The 19,672-nt window shown below is 43.8% G+C and overlaps 1 long non-coding RNA gene and 1 other non-coding gene across 3 annotated transcripts in view; both read right to left on the bottom strand.

Annotated features, from left to right (window-relative positions):
• Window positions 1-19,672, bottom strand: part of LOC115842397 (uncharacterized) — a 490,939-nt gene that overhangs the window by 19,898 nt on the left and 451,369 nt on the right. For both annotated transcript variants that reach the window (XR_004035260.2, XR_009560676.1), the window contains exons 5-6: window positions 9,902-9,990; window positions 6,895-7,022 (exon numbers count right to left, since the gene is read on the bottom strand). This is a non-coding gene — a long non-coding RNA (uncharacterized lncRNA). The remainder of the gene's footprint in view (window positions 1-6,894; window positions 7,023-9,901; window positions 9,991-19,672) is intronic.
• LOC115842427 (U6 spliceosomal RNA) lies at window positions 4,324-4,430 on the bottom strand. Its single transcript, XR_004035278.1, has one exon. It is a non-coding gene; the product is annotated as a U6 spliceosomal RNA (small nuclear RNA).

Below are 19,672 nucleotides of genomic sequence, written 5' to 3' on the forward strand. Positions count from 1 at the left end.
GTTTTCTAATTTTTCATTATGACGAGCAAGTTACTGTGAACATTCTTGTCCATACTCTGTGCACATGGCCTGAGCTTCTGTGGAGTAGACAGCTGGCTGGAGAGCTGAGTGCATCTTCAACTCAACTGATGCTTCGAGAAGTCTTCCCAAAGTGGTTTGGTCAGTCCACACGCCCTGTAACAGTATGGAGATCCATTTCTGCTTCACGATTTCCTCGGTGCTTGAGACTATCTGACTTAAATTTCTGCCCAACTTGAGGGAGTCTTATTCATGTTTTAACTTGAGTTTCCCTGTCCATAGTAATGCACATGGAATGTTCCTGCCATTCCGGTTTTTGTCTTCTGAGTGCTATGCATTTCCTGTTTTCTGTGGAGGTTTTTTCCCTCTTCTTCTTGATCTGTCGTTATCTGTGCGTGCGTGTACTTTTATAAACTCTTACAAACACGTATATTCATTTACTGTCATTTTAAGCGTTAGGTATGTGAAGACTGTCGTCAGCATTAGAATGCAAGTTTCACCAGATTATCATGGATTTTTAGCGGGATGTTTTTAGGATGATGTGATGTCCCTGGCCTCTATTCCCTGCTTTGGTCTTCAAGTCAATTGTGTGTCACAGACATATAATATACGTATATTCTTATATATATGAGTGTATTATAATACATTCTTGACAGTCATCGTAAACATTTGGGGTGAACAGTCTTCACAGATTCTTGGCTTTTCTCTTTGTTGATGGTATATTTTATTTTTAGAACTATGAATCATCTGCATATTCAAATTAACCAATTAAAATAATTGGTTCTTTTTGTGTCTTAAGTTCAGGAAAGACTATCCCTTCACGATGCCGCTGAACTCTAGCTGTTTCGTATCTTTCCTAAATAGCACGCCTAGTAAGGCTTTTCCTATGACATAAGGACAAAAATGGGACGACCGTTTAAGAAGATGCCGACATGAAGAGCACGTTATGCCGTTGCTCTGGACTGAGCACACGTGGCTATTACTGGAAGCAACTGCTCCATAAACACCAAGCTCACCACGATCACATTACACAGATAGATCAGGGTATGTGTCCAAAGTACTTTTAAATCGTTTTTATTTGTTATTACCCTGTGCCCTAGTTTTTTTAATTGGAAAGCATTCCCTCTCAGTTCTGAACTCCTCATCAAATCCCCAGACTACACTGCGAAATCTGTCCCCACCTTTTTTTTTTCTTTTTTTTTACAGGAAGTAGACACCATTTGAAGGAGGAATGCGTGCATCTTAATTACGTTGTTCATCTTTGCACAACTAGGAACCCATCACTGGATTTTAGAAAAATAAATTCTCCCCAATCTTGTTCTAAAGGTTTCTAAATTGGGGTTATTGTATTTATAATTCTATGCCTTGTGAAACAAGCTTTACAAAATTCCCTTGGCTAACCTTGAGTAATAAGACAGTCACAAAAGGACACAGTGGTATGATTCCATTTATACGAGGTGCCGAAAACAGTCAAAATCACAGCGGCAGAAAGTAGAACGGTGGGTGCCAGGGCCTGGGAGGGAGAATGCGGAGGTCGTGTTTCATGGGGCCCGAGTTTCAGCTGAGTGAGATGAGAGTTCTGGAGACGGATGGTGGGGATGCTTGCACAACAGTGGGAACGTACTTAACGCCACCGAACCGTACACTTCAAAACAGTTACAATGGTTAACTTGTATGTTATGTGCATTTTACCGCGATTTGAAATATTTTAACTCCCTTTAAAACTGATCAGTGCACTCTCATTGTACAAAGATAGCATAGGTGAGCAAAAGAAGAAATGATATCGCCTCAAGAAGTGATTTCCATTGGTCATTCCAGCATCCTCATGGTTTATGTTGCTCAAGTTTGTACGGGTCACACACAAAGAAGCAGGCCTTCGCTAAGATATTTTCCATGAGCGTTTTCCTTACTGAAATATATTGCCCTGTAACACTGTGTACACTTAAGGTGTACAACATGTTCTTTTGATATATTTCTGTACTGTAATATGGTCGCCATTGTAACAATAGTTAGCACCTTCATCACATCCCATAATGATCATGTCTTTTCAAGATATTTTCTATGGAATAGTTACAGTGCTGCTATTTCAAGAAGTACAGACCAGGTAATGGGAATCGAGTCATTTGTGTGCTAATTTCTAAAAGCAAGAGTTGGAGAAAAGATAGGCATCATAGCGATGGTTACACCTGGCCAGAATCTTAGAGCTCTTCCGGTCCAATTTCAAACTCCTGGGTGTGGAGTAGAGGGGAAAACAGGTTAACAACCATAGGAAGATCGCTGGTGGGTGAAGAGGCCGGAGATCCGGATCTTCCGACCTTGGGGTTAAAACTTGCTCCACCTTCAACGTCCAGAAACCAGTGATGCGTCTTCTGCCATGACCTTTACTGAACTCCCGTCTCCTGGCACTTTGATGAGATGACACTGGACATCTCGTCCATTATTTTTCTCTATAACATCAATTTTGAGGTTCTGCAGGGCAACTGTTTCCTGACCTACTTTTTCTTTTCTTTGATACTCAATACTTAATTTGACGATGTTGACTGTCTCACACATGAGGATGATTTCTGCAAGAAAAGTTTGGGCGTGCTTTGCTTGGGGCTTCCAAAAAAATGCACAGGAGTGTCTGTGATATAAGTTGTACCTGTTCAGCAATCTTTAAAACCTGCTACTCCGTAGAGGATCATCAATGCAAATGAGGGAAAGTCTAGAGTTCACACTGGAAACCTGGCCACACATCTTTTATCCTTGAAACTCCTTCTGAGGATTACGTGGTATTGTATATTGCTTGTTTTTTTTCTCTAAATCCTGTCTTGTCGAGGGCAATGTCAAGAAGACAGTGCACGGGGCTGCTTGGACATCATGCCTGTGCCAGCTGATCCCACAAATCATGTGCCTTTTATGAACATCTCAGACAAAAGATGATTCTATCCTCATTGAGTTTAATCAAATCGGTTCCCACCCCAAAGCTCCCAATGGAAAAGCACTTAGAATGATAGTTGGGAGGCAGGGAGGCGGCTGAATCACACGAGGTAACGCAAGTGAAATGATTCCATAAGCTTTAACACGTGGCTTTCAGTGACTGTGATTATGGATACTATCATTACAATTAAAATCACTACTAATGACATATTTTAGACCATTTTTGATACTTTAAAAATAGGTCTTAGCAAACTACAACCAGTGTGCCAAATCTGGCCAGCTGCTTGTATCTGTGTGTTTTAAGGGTTGGTGAGTTAAGAATGGTCTGAACATTTCCAAATGGTTACATTTTTTTTTTTTTTTTTTTGCGGTACGTGGGCCTCTCACTGTCGTGGCCTCTCCCATTGTGGAGCACAGGCTCCGGACGTGCAGGCTCAGCGGCCATGGCTCACGGGCCCAGCCGCTCCGCGGCATGTGGAATCTTCCCAGACCGGGGCACGAACCCGTGTCCCCTGCATCGGCAGGCGGACTCTCAACCACTGCGCCACCAGGGAAGCCCCAAATGGTTACATTTTAAATGGTTGTATATATGCCTGTGTTAATTGCCTCAACTTTGCATCTTGGTTCACCAAGTTGAATGTCTAAAATATTTACTTTTAAAATATTTAGGATTTTAAAATACTAAAATATTTACTTTAAGAAGAAGTTTGCAGAACCCTGCCTTACATTTATACATAGTTAATTCAAAATGGGCATCAAAGGATATTCTACAGAACCTGCAAGGAGCGGGATGAATATTACACCCAGGTCAAATATTATTTTGAGGGCTTCCCTGGTGGCACAGTGGTTGAGAGTCCGCCTGCCGATGCAGGGGACACGGGTTCATGCCCCAGTCCAGGAAGATCCCACATGCTGCAGAGCGGCTGGGCCTGTGAGCCATGGCCGCTGAGCCTGCGCGTCCGGAGCCTGTGCTCCACAACGGGAGAGGCCGCAGCAGTGAGAGGCCCGCGTACTGCAAAAAAAAAAAATAAAAAAATAAAATAAAGTATTATTTTGAGCGTTTGTACAGTAGGGCCCATGTCATTGAAGGATTACAAAAGAAATCCCCAAATATGTGAACGTGCTTTTTCTCTAGAGTCTATAAAACACATTTTGTAACTTAAAGAGTTTCACTTGTGTTCTGCTCCAGAGATAATTTCTCAAATAATTACTAGTAAAGTGGTTTAGCTGCAGAGAAGTTAATCTTCTGGAGAAAACCATTTGTCATTCTCCTAATACTATTTACACAATTCTTATTAAGGTATCAGCCTAATAACTTTCCCTTTTTTTTTTTTTGCCTCTAAGCATTTATTTAATTTATTTTTTTGCATTCAGAATCTTTATTTAAAAAATATGGAACGCTTCACGAATTTGTGTGTCATCCTTGCGCAGGGGCCATGCTAATCTTCTCTGTATCGTTCCAATTTTAGCATATGCGCTGCCGAAGTGAGCACCTAATAACTTTCTAAACAGGGTGACGCGTAACGGGAGGACGATTTCTAATCACTCGGGAGCCGTTTGCGTCCCGTGTGCGCTTTAAAGCACAGCTACGCATTCCTCAAAGTGCTTGCCGAGAAAGTTCCCTCTATTTCGGGGCTCTGATTTGCAAACATTCACGTATGTCTGTTGCTGAAACATCTTCCCTCACCCAACACTTTAACCCCCTGAGAGAGTGTGCACAGACAATCATGAAAGGGTTTAAGCAAGAAATCATTTCTAGAAAAGACACATATGTTTGGCTTCTAGGTAACACATGTGGCCAGTCTGAACTGAAATCTGTATGAACAGAGACTCCATGAAGGTTTATCACCCACAAAATTCTTTACTCCTTTGTGCAGAACTGCTGCTTTACTGAACGCTAACAGCATTTTGATCTGAACTGATAATTGTTTCTATAGCGGTTGTTTATTCCAGGTATACTACGTCTTAGCACTGTGCTCTACATGCAGACATAACAACAACAACAAAACACCCCCACAAACAACCCAATCAAAATATGGGCAGAAGACCTAAATAGACATTTCTCCAAAGAAGAGATACAGATGGCCAAGAAGCACATGAAAGATGCTCAACATCGCTAATTACTAGAGAAACGCAAATCAAAACTACAACGAGGTAGCACCTCACACTGGTCAGAATGGCCATCGTTAAAAAGTCTACAAATAACAAATGCTGGAGAGGGTGTGGAGAAAAGGGAGCCCTCTTGCACTGTTGGTGGGAATGTAAGTTGGTGCAGCCACTATGGAGAACAGCATGGAGGTTCCTTAAAAAAAGTAAAAATAGAGCTACCATATGATCCAGCAATCCCACTCCTGGGCATATATCTGGAGAAAACCATGATTCAGAAAGATCCATGCGCCCCTATATTCACAGCAGCACTATTCACAACAGCCGAAACATGGAAGCAACCTAAATGTCCATCAACAGGTGAATGGATATAGAAGCTGTGGTACATACATACAATGGAATATTACTCAGCCATAAAAAAATGAAATATTGCCATTTGCAACAACATGGATGGACCTAGAGATGATCATACTAAGTGAAGCAAGTCAGAAAGAGAAAGACAAATGCCATAGGATATCACTTATATGTGGAAGCCAAAATAGGACACGAATGAACATATCTATGAAACAGAAACAGAATCACAGACATAGAGAACAGACTTCTGGTTGCCAAGGGGGTTGTGGGGTAGGGGAGGGAAGGACTGGGAGTTTGGGGTTAGTAGATGCAAACTATTCCATATACAATGGATAAGCAACAAGGTCCTACCGTAGAGCACAGGGAACTATATTCATTATCCTGTGATAAACCATAATGGAAAAGAATATGAAAAAGAATATATATAACTGAGTCACTTTGCTTTACAGCAGTAATTAACACAACACTGTAAATCAACTATACTTCAATGAAAAAAAAAAGAAATGTAAATGCAGACATGTAATTTCAGGGCTCACAGGAACCCCTGTGATATAATGAGCGTCGTGTAACAGGAAGAGGTCCGCATGAGAAGACCAAATTCTGTTTATCCATTACTATCTGTGCCCCTATATGAGTCTGCTCATCTGTAAAGGAGAAAGTAAGAAAGAGGTGACGGTGGTACTAAAATGCCACGTAGTTTAAAGCCTAGACAAGTGCTGGAGGAATAAAATGCACCGATGCATATAGGAAAGCCTTAAAGCTGGAGTAGGAGAAAGTGAAGGAGGTCTGAAAACCTACACAGACGGGTGTGTCGGGAAGTGCAGCCCAGCTCAGCTCAGATGACACAGTCCAAACCACCCCGATGGGGACTGGACGCTCAGATGGTGAATCTGATGTGTCAGCCTGACAGGGCCACAGGTGCCCAGACAGCTGGTTAGACATTAACTCTGGGTGTGTCTGGGCGGGTGTTTCTGGAAGAGGTTAGCATGGGAATCAGTGGATGAGGTACAGCAGACGCCCTGACCCTAGTGTGGGTGGGTGTCACCCAATCCCTGGAGAGTCTGCGTGGAACCAAAGGCAGAGGAAGGTTGACTTTGCTCTCTTCCCAACTGCGTGAGCCGGGACGTCCGTCTTCTCCTGCACTGGGAGTTACAGCATCAATGTTCCTGGTTCTCTGGCCCTGGGGCACACCCATCTCTGGCTTCTGTCTAACCAAGTCACTGTCACTTCCCCAAAGATGCCCCGTGCTTCGTCACCTCCAGCCCCATCACTCCACTTTTCATCCCTGCATCAACTCCCCTATATATTCTGCCTCACCTTATGAAATCTCAAGGCTCCCCCATCCTTCAGAAAACCAGAAGTCCCATCCTGAAACGAAAGCTGTCCCCCTTCAAAGCATAAGAGGTCAGTCACCCATCCAAATCTTCATAAACGCTGTTAAAGTAATGAGCTCAGGGCTTTTGTATGCAACACCCAACACAGGATTTGAACGTTTACCTGCATCGTCCTTGAGCCTTTTAGTGTGTGTTCATCTCATCCTCGTGTGCTCCTTGCAGGTTCCTGTGTGGCAGGGTCCCTGGGTTCTGCTTCCTTGTACACCCCACCCTCTGCAAAGCCTTCCGCAGCTGAAAGGTACACAGTACGTGCCTGTCAACGGGCTGATTCATGTTGTGATGGATAAGACCCATTCCCTGGTAACCATTTAAGGGCGCTGAATCTCTCCTACTGTTAGCAGCCATTCAATAATAATACCCAATCAGCAGAGATCAGAATCTCACCCCTGGTATAAACATTTCTCTAAACGGCACTGTTTCTCGGTCTGCATGGCAGGCTCCTTAAGACAGGACCACCCAAAACTCAAGGGCACACAACGTGTGCCCTGAGTGTTAATTTTGTTTCACTGCCGTGCTTTTCAGTAAAGCCTGTATTTTCACGTCTTGCTACTGCTGCAGGGTCCGAGAAATACCTCCCTTGGATGGGATGGCGATTTCCACGTTAGGCTGGGGCAACTGAACCGAGGGTAAGGTCATGGCCTGAACGCACTGTCTCATAAGAATTACAGAGTGGCTGTCAGCCTGGGCCTCCCACGTGTGAGAGGTGGTACTGAGCCACGGGGACCCACTTGGAGTTCCACAGACAGGGCATCCCCTCTCTTCCTACTCTGCTTGCGTACCTGCATCTCCATCCACTGGGAGCATCCCCCATGCACCTGTGCCCTTGTCCACCAGGCATGAACTCAGATGCACCTGCCCCATAGATTCTGAGACAGGGCTGGGGAATGTCATACAGATTAATACAATAGAAAAGGCTTATATATTGCAGGCTGTCACCCCTCCTGAGGCTTTTTAACACCACTGGTTCCCCCTCATTTTCTTGTCGCTGTTGCTGCTTCCTTTTCAGTAACATTCACTTTTTGGAAGAGCCCCACACACCTCTGTACTGGGTGGTGCACGTGGCAACGTATGTCATCATTGTACTTACACCCACCAGCCCTAATTTCGGGAGCCCCTTAGCAGCCTGCTTCATCCTTAAGCCGTATGCGATGTGGCCAACTCTGCATTCCCTCTATATTTATCAACCTATTTTACTTTTAACAATTTTAATTTTTAAACATGGCTGATTAGCCTTTTAAGATAATGGTGGATGTAATGGTGTGTAACTGAACATAAAGGTTAGAATATTTCCTTTCCAGTCCTCCCACCCACCCCCACCCACCGGCCCCCAGGCTCGTTCTGGATGCATCAGTTATTCGGTAAGATTTCTTTTAGCTTCCGGCTTCCAAAGAAATGCCTATGGAAAGCAGAAATGGTGCCTGAGCAGAAACATCTAAAAAATTATTTTGGCATCTCACTAAATACCTAGAAATTGGGTCTAATCTAAAAATAATTCGGTCATAGTTTTTCTTTCTGTCCTTTTGAGACCCCATCATTCTATAATCTTGAAGCCATGCTCACCAATAACAAAAGGAGTATTCTTTTTGGTGCCATTGTTCGGTCTGCTGAAATCATCCGTTTATTCAATCCATGTCTCAGGAATTACGCAGTGGTGGAAAGCAGCTACGATTTGGAGGCATGGTGTCTATTAAAAATTAAGCAAGCGTTCGCCCCTCTTGGTCACCACTGATCTTTTTGTATCTAATCTTTTTCTCAGCACCTGTTAGCAGAACAGACTCTCTTCACTTAACCACTCAAGGCTTTCTAGAAAAACCAGCTTGCCATGGCCAAACTTCAATAGAACCCAGGCTGCTAGGAAAGCACAGGGAGATCTGGGCTTCATGCATTTTGGGCAAAGCTCTTACAGTGCACACAAAGATGCTCCAAAGGGGGGCTTTCCTGAAGCTTGAAACTAACAACAAGCTCAGGAAAATGAACTGGTCACTTGACATTTAAGAAAAGATCTCGTGCAGATACCAATCTGTCAGCCGGTCTCGTTCAGAAAGTTATTGATCCAGCAGTTGTTTATTGATTTTTACACCACTCCTGCTCTTAAAAAAAAAAAAAAAAAAACCTGCAACTAACTTACTTTATCTCATATGCAAATAATACCATTGTAAGAAAAAGCAGGATGCTTCCCAGAATTCAAATCCTTCGCATCTGTCTTATCGTTTCTTTGCTTTACAGTTGTGAAGGAAGCCTAGCTTACCTAGGAGAGGGGTCTGCACGTAGGGCTGCAGCCTCCCTCTGCCGTAGGTTTGGGATATGTACCACATGCAATAGACACAGAATTATGAAAACGGAACCCTGGGCTGTCAAACTGCATCACATCCATGGTGCTCTTGTACATTCCTTACGAGTAATGCCTCTTCTTACCTTTCTCTGCTGCACACAGAATTCTTATGTGGGATTTCCCACAAATACAAGTCTCAAGGGACTACAGGAAGTGGCAGTCTTTCCCAGAGGCAATCTGGAGTACTCCAATAGTGGTGCAGTTGCATTGGGTGGAGCTACCAATCTCAAGCCCCTGAACACATCTGCCCCAAGGCCAAGGGCCTCCCGTGGTCCTCTGTCCTCAAAACTGTGGCAGCCCATTGCCCCTGGAAACCCTGTTGGTGTCCAGACTTCACAACGGGGTGGTCTGCCTACTCTGGGGGTCTTCTCCTGTTGGGAGGAGACGAATGGTCTGGTGAGCATGGAAGGTTTCCAGCCGTCTCCACCAAGAGGAGCAAACACTGATAGGCACGTGCGCGTGAGAAGGCGTTCACCGAGACCGGCACGCGCGCATCCGAAGGGGCCCTCCTAGGCCGCAGAGCAAGACGCCTGATGAGATTTAAGAGAGTCCAGGAGGAGGCAGGGGTGACGGGACGCTGGGGAGGGTGGGAGTCCTCCGCCGTAATCAGAAATGTGCGAATGACATTTAAGCCCATGAAGGGTCCAGGGATCAAAGGGGTGACAGAAGCAAGGCCCACGAGCAGGATTTGGGGTGCCAGATGTTTCCATCCAGCTTCAGGGCGGGGAGAAGTGGGGAGGGCACCCAACCCTACAGCCTTTTACAAACGCTAACGAACCTCAGTGGCACGGAGGACGAAGGGCTTCGGAAGCATCCCCCATCTTCCTCTTTCAAGGGGAGGACTGAGGACCACACAGCTCATCATCTCTGAAAGAGAAAGGAATTCCACGTTCAAGATGTAAATCAAAACCCCTTTAATCCCATTCATTCGCTCCTCTATGCAGAGGACCCTAGCTCTGGAAGCATTTTCACAGCCACTCCCCCCAAGCCCCCGCCCGGCACACAGCAGACAGCGCACAATCCTTGCACATCCGAGCCCTACTGATGAGGGGGCGTGGTTTACGGAGCACGTGCGTAAATGCGCGAATAGCAGCGCATCTTCCAGGGATGCGCAGACACAGAAGGCCGCTCCCGGGAGCAGAGGCGGCTGGGCTTCAAGGATCACGTTTGGCGAAGGGATGTGCTGTGCTGTCCGGCGTTTGAAGGATCCTGAACAGCTTTACTTTCAAGGCAGAGGAGAGCGTGGCGCTTTCCCGGCCTCCCTGCGAGCAGGGGGATCCTCGGGCTTTCAGATCTCTTGCTCCTTTTCCTGGCCAAGAACGCCCCGTGGGATCCTTTGAACGCCCTGCCGGTTGCAAAGTGCCCTCGTTTTCATGGATGCCCTTGAATGAGCCCATTCACGGAAGCTTTCCCACAGCCCGGAAAGCCATCTGGGCGCGCCCGCTCGGGTTTCGCGCGTCTTGGTGCCAGAAAGAGAAGAGGCACAGGCCTCTGCTTGGCTCCTGAAAGCATTCCTGGGCTGGTGCGTCATGGGTGTGAGAAACCGCCTGAGAGGCTCGGAGGGAAGGCTGTCCCCCCGAAACAGTCCCCGAACCCACTCTGAAACGAACCTTCTTGGAAGAACCTTACAGGATGGGGAAAGCAAGTCCTTCAGAGACTTAACACTGTTTATCAAAGTGGTGTTTATAAACAAGGGAAATGAACGGCAACTTGTCAACACCCTATTTCTTCTGCAATTTTATGTCCCAAAATATTGATGGAAGGGGTAGGGCTTTTCTTGCATAAACAAGGCCACCTGGGAGAAAATGTAACGCCTAGACTCTTCCCGAATTATCTCTGTGTTTATAAAGTCATGGGAGACAGACGGGGGGTTAGAGGGAGCCTGGCATTTAAAGCTTATTGTCACCATTAGGAGGAAAAACAGGTTATTCATTCTTTCATTCATACAAATGTAAGGTGTCTGGCTGTGCTTAGCAGCTAAGGGGGAACCCAGCAGTAACTGGGCACCCCTCCCCAGCGGACTTTGACAATGTCTAGAGACAGTTTCCACTGTCTGAACGGGAAGGTGGTCACTGGCTTCTAGGGAGTGGAGGCCAGGGACGCTGCTGAACATCTTACAGTGCCCAGGACAGCCCCCCAAGGAAACTGGCATCCGACCCGGAAAGTCAGTAGTGCCGAGGTGGAGACACCCTGACGCTGAGTAAGGAGGAAACAGCCATCTCAGCCTTTAGGAGTCACTTTGGCAGGTGTCTTCGTGATATCAAAACTCAGTTTTTCCTGTCTGGTGAGAACTGTGTGCACCATGCAAAGGAAGGATTATCCAAATATCCCTCATATGCAGATCAGAGATGCAACAGGTATGTTTCAGTGGCTAAAATGTGGCTAAGTATGCAAGGTTAGAGAAACTGCATTTTCCACCTTAATCCTATCTGGATCCCACCCCCTGCCCCCCCAGGGCAGAGCCAGCTGGACCAAAACCCAAGCCCCTGAGACTGACGCATGTTTTGTCTTTGTTATTCTGTTTGCTCCATCCGACCAAACTCCCTGTCTTCCTGTCACGTTCCTGTGGTTTGCAGGGTACTAATATCCCCTGCTTGTTCTCGTGGTTGCTTTTGGTGTAACGTCTTTCCGAACCTGTACGGGTTCAGCCGATACACGACACATTAAACATTGTAATTCTACTGATACCCTCTCCTCTTCCAAAAGTGCACCTCTACCTTCTTCATCTATTTCTAAATTTCTTGTCTCTGTCTGTATAAGGCGTCCCCCCCCATCCTTTTCCCCATATATTTCTCTCCTAATCAGTGGTAGATAGCGTGTCCCCTTTTAAACCTCATAGACAATCTGAACACTACACAGGAAACCACATTTCTACATCCTCCTGCTTTCTGAATCCTGCAGGGGTGGGAGCTTTAATCGCTCTCTGCGCTGCATCGCTTCCTGCCTATTCCTACATATCAAGGATTAACCCGTTGACGTGTCATCTGAGGCCACGTGAGATCTGGAAAACATGCGTGTGTCAGTCTTAACGGCTTTTTACCTCTCGGTGAACGTTCTCTGTTGAACTGAGGCTGTCTGAGGATCTCACACATCAACAGTTCTTTCTGAGCTCTCTGCTCGCATTCTCACCCACAGAATGAGCTCCTCGCTTCCCTCTCTCTACCCAGATGCCACACAGCTTTGAGTTCCAACCCAAGGCCACGGCTTCCTTCTAGTTCTAGCACCTGTGTGGCCCCGGATGATCACAGAATCTCAGAGTTGGAAAAGGATCTTGGGTGTGATCTGCTGCTATTCTTTCATTCAGTGGGTGAAAGAAAAGGAAGCAAGAGGACATTATCACGTTGTCAAATATCAGGCCCTAGTACTGGCAGCTTTTGTCCCGAGCTTATTTGTGGCTGCCCTGTCGGAAGGCGGGGACGGTGGCACATCCATCTTCACCTGAAGCTACATCTCACTGTGCTGAGCACGCGATGGGCGCGCATCAGTCAGGCGCAGCGTACTTTCTGTGTATGTGCTTCGTTCTTCTATGCACGCTTCTACCAGAGGAACTCACCCTACAGACCTCAGGCCAGGCAAATGTTTAGAGGGATTTGGAAATAAACGGTGAAGTTAGCCATCAAAAGTCAAATTCACAGCGGGGATGCAGAAGAATTCTCTTTCAGACTATTGCTTCTTTGTCTTGGTGGGCAGATTCATTTCTCCTGCCTTTGTTTGCATCAACTCTTAGTTACTTCCCAGAGGCAAACAGCTGGAGGCCACTGTCACCCTGAGATATACTTGCTTAAAAGTGTGCATCCCTCCCACATGATTCCCTTTTCCCCAAACCCAGCTACTTGCCATTTTTTTCCATCTTCTGACGCTCATTACTTAATTCCATGAATGTGTTGAGTCATGACTTCTGTTCTATTTCTAGAGAGTCGAGCCTCTCTCTTGCCTAAGAGTTATTCTCTTAAGTAACACATGAGTTTTGACTCATTATATGTTTTTCTCAAAGAGAATAGAGAGTTTGTGACTCAGGTGTGGTCATTCTGGTGTAATAAAATCAGTACCTTGTTTTCTAGCTCTTATGTTATTCTGATATTCAGGGCTGCTGCAAGCGCATGTGGGAACTGGTTTCAGGGTATACACGTTATTTCATCCAGAAATTTTAAAATATTCTTTAGGGCCATGGTCTCAGCTGCCGCTCTGCTCAGTTCAGCGTCCAGCTGCCTTGGATCCCCATCTCACATACTACAGACCTGCTCTTTCTTGAGGAGCCAGAGAATGGAGGTACGGGAATTTTCTCTTTGCTCTCCTTCTGGATAGCTCAACCACGCTCCTCTGAGAGCCTCAAGACAGAACCGAGCTTTCAACAACCACCCCAATGGAGGACGAGGCGGCCGCTGTGCACATTTGTTATCCTAGAAATCTACCTTGAGGTTATGCAATTTACAATGCTTTTCAGGAGGAGGAAAACAACCCGAAGCATTAACATTTGTAGCCAAACCTCAGCTTGGAAGAAGTGGCCCACAAAGATGCAATCATCCCCAGCAGCTAAGCTTTGCCCTCACCTGTCCTCCAAGCCGCTCACATAGGAAGTTAAAATGCATGACTCGTAACCTCCCTGCAAACGGTTCCACCCGGGAGATACACTGCTGCTGCCACTCCCCTTAAGCTGTTAAGAGAAAAGTGCCTAGGTCGGCCATTTATAAAAATACCAACAGATAGAATTAATACAGAATCAGCCAGGAATCTGTGTCCCTCCTGAGCCATACTTTAGGGAAGATACACCTCTCTCTCGTTTTTACCCTTTTGTCTACGCAAACTCAATTCCTCTAACACGTACTCACGAACCATGCCTTATACATGTTTTCTATCCCTTTACTGTGTGTGTGTTTTACACCCGAGAAAAGTATCATTTAATTTCCAGGTAAAGTATGAGAGAAACTAAAATGATGAAGAGAAAGACCGTGGCATGGCTGCAAACAATCCTGCTAACTTAGCCCCCAGTTTAACAGAGTACTACTACCGGGCTTCCCTGGTGGCGCGGTGGTTGAGAGTCCGCCTGCCGATGCAGGGGACGCGGGTTCGTGCCCCGGTCCGGGAGGATCCCACGTGCCGCGGAGCGGCTGGGCCCGTGAGCCATTACGGCCGCTGCGCCTGCGCGTCCGGAGCCTGTGCTCCACAACGGGAGGGGCCGCAGCAGTGAGAGGCCCGCGTACCGCAAAAAAAAAAAAAAAAGAAAGAAAATAGTACTACTGCTACTACCATTTGAATATGTACTTTCATAAGCAACTAAGCTGTGTCATTGCTTGAGCACGGGCTATTTTTCGCAGGGTGACAGGTCAAGCTTAACTGCCTGTTAGTAGACAGTCTCTTAACTCCTGTTCCATACAGGAAACACTATACCCCGTGTCAGAATTTTCCTTTTACCTATTCCACTTGTGGACCGGACTCAGGAAGCTCAACAACTATTGCAAACCACACAGAAATGCAAGAGTCTGCAATCCCAAAGAATTCCAACCTAAGACATGCAGGGCTTGTTCTGGTCAAGGCAATAGTGAATTAATTGTGGTCTTACCTATTCTTTGCCTGGAAAAGAAGACACCAAACCCAGTTGCGTGAATGACCTACGTCCCTGTTATCATGCAAACCATGGAACTAAAAAGGTTCTGGTGACGCGGCCAGCACATATTATTTCTAGCAAACACACACAACTGGACTCTAAAAAACGTACTTACATCATCACTGTGGAATTAGATATGCCTGAACGGGATTTTAAACTGTGATGTAAAACAGAGGAAATTCTGAATAAGTACATTCCTACTAAAATATACTCACCCTAAGATGAAAGAAACTAACCCCCATAATTAGTGAACACTGTGGTTAGTAAAGTTCCTTTGAAAATATATGGAACACAAGCATTCATAGGGAACAGAAGTGCATAAATAAGTACATGATATTTTATACTGAGAGTAATTGCCTTTCAAAATTTTCTCTGTATTTATTTTACATTGGAGCAATTTAAGACGTTTTATGAGAGATTCACTCTATAGAACAAAGAACTATATTCAATATCTTGTAATAACCTATATTAGAAAATAATCTTTAAAAATATCAATATATGTATAACTGAATCAGTTTGCTGTACCCCTGAAGCTAACACAATATTATAAATCAACTACAACTTCAATTTTTAAAAAAGATAATTTATAAGAGGAACATAATAATAGGTTAATAAATTTGTATTGACTCAAAAATTAATAAACAGATATATTAAAGTTGGTTATTCTGGAAAATATGATCATATATTTTCCTCAAAATTCACAAATTGATCAAATTCCAGTAACGAGATTTACCTACAATTACTACATTTGCTATTATTATTATTTAATATCTAATTAGTGTTAAGAAAAATAACCTAGGAAAGTCATATATGTTCTTTCTAGAAATAAATAATTGCTAAAACAGAGTAAGTTTCCCCAATCTAAATATAAAAGGGGGCAAGTTAAAAGGTTAAAATCCAGTTTTCTACTTCCAACAAAAAGTGAATGGCTCATTCATAAAGAAAGAAAACTGCAGGCCAATATCACTGATGAACACAGATGCAAAAATCCACAACAAAATACTAGCAAACAGAATCCAAAAGCACATTAAAAGGATCATACACCATAATCAAGTGGGGTTTATCCCAAGAATGCAAGGATTCTTCAATATACGCAAATCAATCAATGTGATACACCATATTAACAAATTGAAGAATAAAAACCAAATGGTCATCTCAATAGATGCAGAAAAAGCTTTCAACAGCATTCAACACGAATTTATGACAAAAACCCTCCAGAAAGTAGGCATAGAAGGAACGTACCTCAACATAATAAAGGCCATATATGACAAACCCACAGCCAACATCGTTCTCAATGGTGAAAAACTGAAACCATTTCCCCTAAGATCAGGAATAAGACAAGGTTGTCCACTCTCCATACTATTATTCAACATAGTTTTGGACGTTTAAACCACAGCAATCAGAGAAGAAAAAGAAATAAAAGGAATCCAAATCGGAAAAGAAAAAGTAAAGCTGTCACTGTCTGCAGATGACATGATACTATACACAGAGAATCCTAAAGATGCTACCAGAAAACTACTAGAGCTAATCAATGAATTTGGTAAAGTTGCAGGATACAAAATTAATGCACAGAAATCTCTTGCATTCCTATACACGAATGATGAAAAATCTGAAAGTGAAATCAAGAAAACACTCCCATTTACCATTGCAACAAAAAGAATAAAATATCTAGGAATAAACCTACCTAAGGAGACAAAAGACCTGTATGCAGAAAATTATAAGACACTGATGAAAGAAATTAAAGATGATACAAAAAGATGGAGAGCTATACCATGTTCTTGGGTTGGAAGAATCAACATTGTGAAAATGACTGTACTACCCAAAGCAATCTACAGATTCAATGCAATCCCTATCAAACTACCACTGGCATTTTTCACAGAACCAGAACGAAAAATTTCACAATTTGTATGGAAACACAGAAGACCCTGAATAGCCAAAGCAACCTTGAGAAAGAAAAACGGAGCTGGAGGAATCAGGCTCCCAGACTTCAGACTATACTACAAAGCTACAGTAATCAAGAGAGTATGGTACTGGCACAAAAACAGGAATATAGATCAATGGAACAGGATAGAAAGCCCAGAGATAAACCCATGCACATATATGGTCACCTTATCTTTGATAAAGGAGGCAAGAATATATAATGGAGAAAAGACAGCCTCTTCATTAAATGGTGCTGGGAAAACTGGACAGCTACATGTAAAAGAATGAAATTAGAACACTCCCTAACACCATACACAAAAATAAACTCAAAATGGATTAAAGACCTAAATGTAAGGCCAGGCACTATATAAAACTCTTAGAGGAAAACATAGGCAGATCACTCTAGGACATAAATCACAGCAATATCCTTTTTGACCCACCTCCTAGAGAAATGGAAATAGAAACAAAAATAAACAAATGAGACCTAATGTAACTTGAAAGCTTTTGCACAGCAAAGGAAACCATAAACAAGACGAAAAGACAACCCTCACAATGGGAGAAAATATTTGCAAATGTAGCAACTGACAAAGGATTAATCTCCAAAATTTACAAGCAGCTCATGCAGCTCAATATCAAAAAACCAAACAACCCAATCCAAAAATGGGCAGAAGACCTAAACAGACATTTCTCCAAAGAAGATATACAGATTGCCAGCAAACAAATGAAAGGATGCTCAACATCATTAATCATGAGGGAAATGCAAATCAAAACTACAATGAGGTATCACCTCATACCTGTCTGAACGGCCCTCATCAGAAAGTCTACAAACAATAAATGCTGGAGAGGGTGTGGAGAAAAGGGAACACTCTTGCACTGCTGGTGGGAATGTAAATTGATACAGCCACTATGGAGAACAGTATGGAGGTTCCTTAAAAAACTAAAAACAGAACTACCATATGACCCAGCAATCCCACTACTGGGCATATACCCTGAGAAAACCATAATTCAGAAAGAGTCACGTAACACAATGTTCATTGCAGCTCTATTTACAATAGCCAGGACATGGAAGCAACCTAAGTGTCCATCGACAGATGAATGGATAAAGAAGATGTGGCACATATATACAATGGAATAGTACTGAGCCATAAAAAGAAACGAAACTGAGTTTTTTGTAGAGAGGTGGATGGACCTAGAGTCTGTCATAGAGAGTGAAGTAAGTCAGAAAGAGAAAAATAGATATCATATGCTAACACATATATATGGAATATAGAAAAAACAATGGTTCTGAAGAACCTAGGGCCAGGGCAGGAATAAAGACGCAGACATAGAGAATTGACTTGAGGACATGGGGGGGGGAAGGGTAAGCTGGGACGAAGTGAGAGAGTGGCATGGACATCAATACACTACCCAAATGTAAAATAGATAGCTAGTGGGAAGCAGCCGCATAGCACAGGGAGATCAGCTCGGTGCTTTGTGACCCCCTAGAGGGGTGGGATAGGGAGGGTGGGAGGGAGATGCACGAGGGAGGAGATATGGGGATATATGTATATGTATAGCTGAATCACTCTGTTATAAAGCAGAAACTAACACACCATTGTAAAGCAATTATACTCCAATAAAGATGTTAAAAAAAATTGAATGGCTCAAAATAAAAAACAGCATGAGGCCTCCTACATAATAGAATATGTGAGTCCTGAAGTTAAAGCAGAAAAACAAAATAAGTGGAAATAATTACGGATTTGGGGCTACATCTCTTTCATATCTTCATTCTCTGAAGAGCAAATGAAATAGGATTATCATTGAATAATATCAGTCCATTAATTAAAGATCCAGAATCCAAATGACAAAAGTTTAGAAAGATGAATACCAGTACTGTCTATTTATAATTACCCTGGAGCACTTTTTAAAAAATTATTTAAAGTAGCTAAGCTCCCTGTAATTCCTGTGGGTAATCTAAGAACAGATTAATTTTTCAATTATAAATATAAACGTCTGTGTCAGGAAAAAAACAACTTTATAGTCTATGTTTTTCTTCTTTATTTAGGGTTGATTATAAGTCTATTTCTTTTTTTTAATAAATTCATTTATTTTTATTTTTGGCTGCATTGGGTCTTTGCTGCTGCACGCAGGCTTTCTCTGGTTGCGGTGAGCGAGGGTTACTCTTGGTTGTGGTGCGTGGGTTTCTCATTGCAGTGGCTTCTCTTCTTGCGGATCACAGGCTCTAGGTGCGCGGGCTTCAGCAGTTGTGGCACGTGGTCTCAGTAGTTGTGGCTCGCGAGCTCTAGAGCGCAGGTTCAGTAGTTGTGGCACACGGGCTTAGTTGCTCCGCGGCATGTGGGATCTTCTCGGACCAGGGCTCAAACCTGTGTCCCCTGCACTGGCAGGCGGATTCTTAACCACTGCGCCACGGGGGAAGTCCCTAGAAGTCTATTTCTATCTTGAGAATATTAATGCTTTTATTTTTTAAACATGCCCAACTGAAGTGAATCTTACACGTTCTAAGATGATGTGTCAATGGAAATAAGACATGGTATTTCTGTTTGTTTGCTTTTTGGCTGCACCGCGTGGCATGTGGGATCTTAGTTCCCCAAACAGGGATCAAACCTGTGCCCCCTGCACTGTTAGCACAGAGTTCTAACCACTGGACCAGCAGGGAATTCCCATGGTATCTTTAAAGTACAGGTTCCAAAAGCCTCGGCGTTTTGCCAAACTTAGTACCAAAAGGAACATGCTCGAAGCCATTATCAACACTGAGCTAAACGTCAGAGAGGCTGAACATGGTAAGATGGGGATTAACGTGTTTGGTCTGTCTAACAAACAGGTAGGACAGCAAACATCCTTCAACACCAGCACCCATGGAACAAGACTTATTAAGGACAGCAAGGGCTGCGGGAGAAGAAAGCAGCATGTGTGCACTACAGGAAGAAAATTTCATGCCCACAGATGCCTCCCTGCTGGACAGCACAGAAGGGTGAACACAGGTAAGACGGATGCTGCCATAAAGTTGGCTGCTAGTATAAAAGG

Source organism: Globicephala melas, chromosome X (assembly GCF_963455315.2).
Source record: "Globicephala melas chromosome X, mGloMel1.2, whole genome shotgun sequence".
NCBI lineage: Eukaryota > Metazoa > Chordata > Mammalia > Artiodactyla > Delphinidae > Globicephala > Globicephala melas.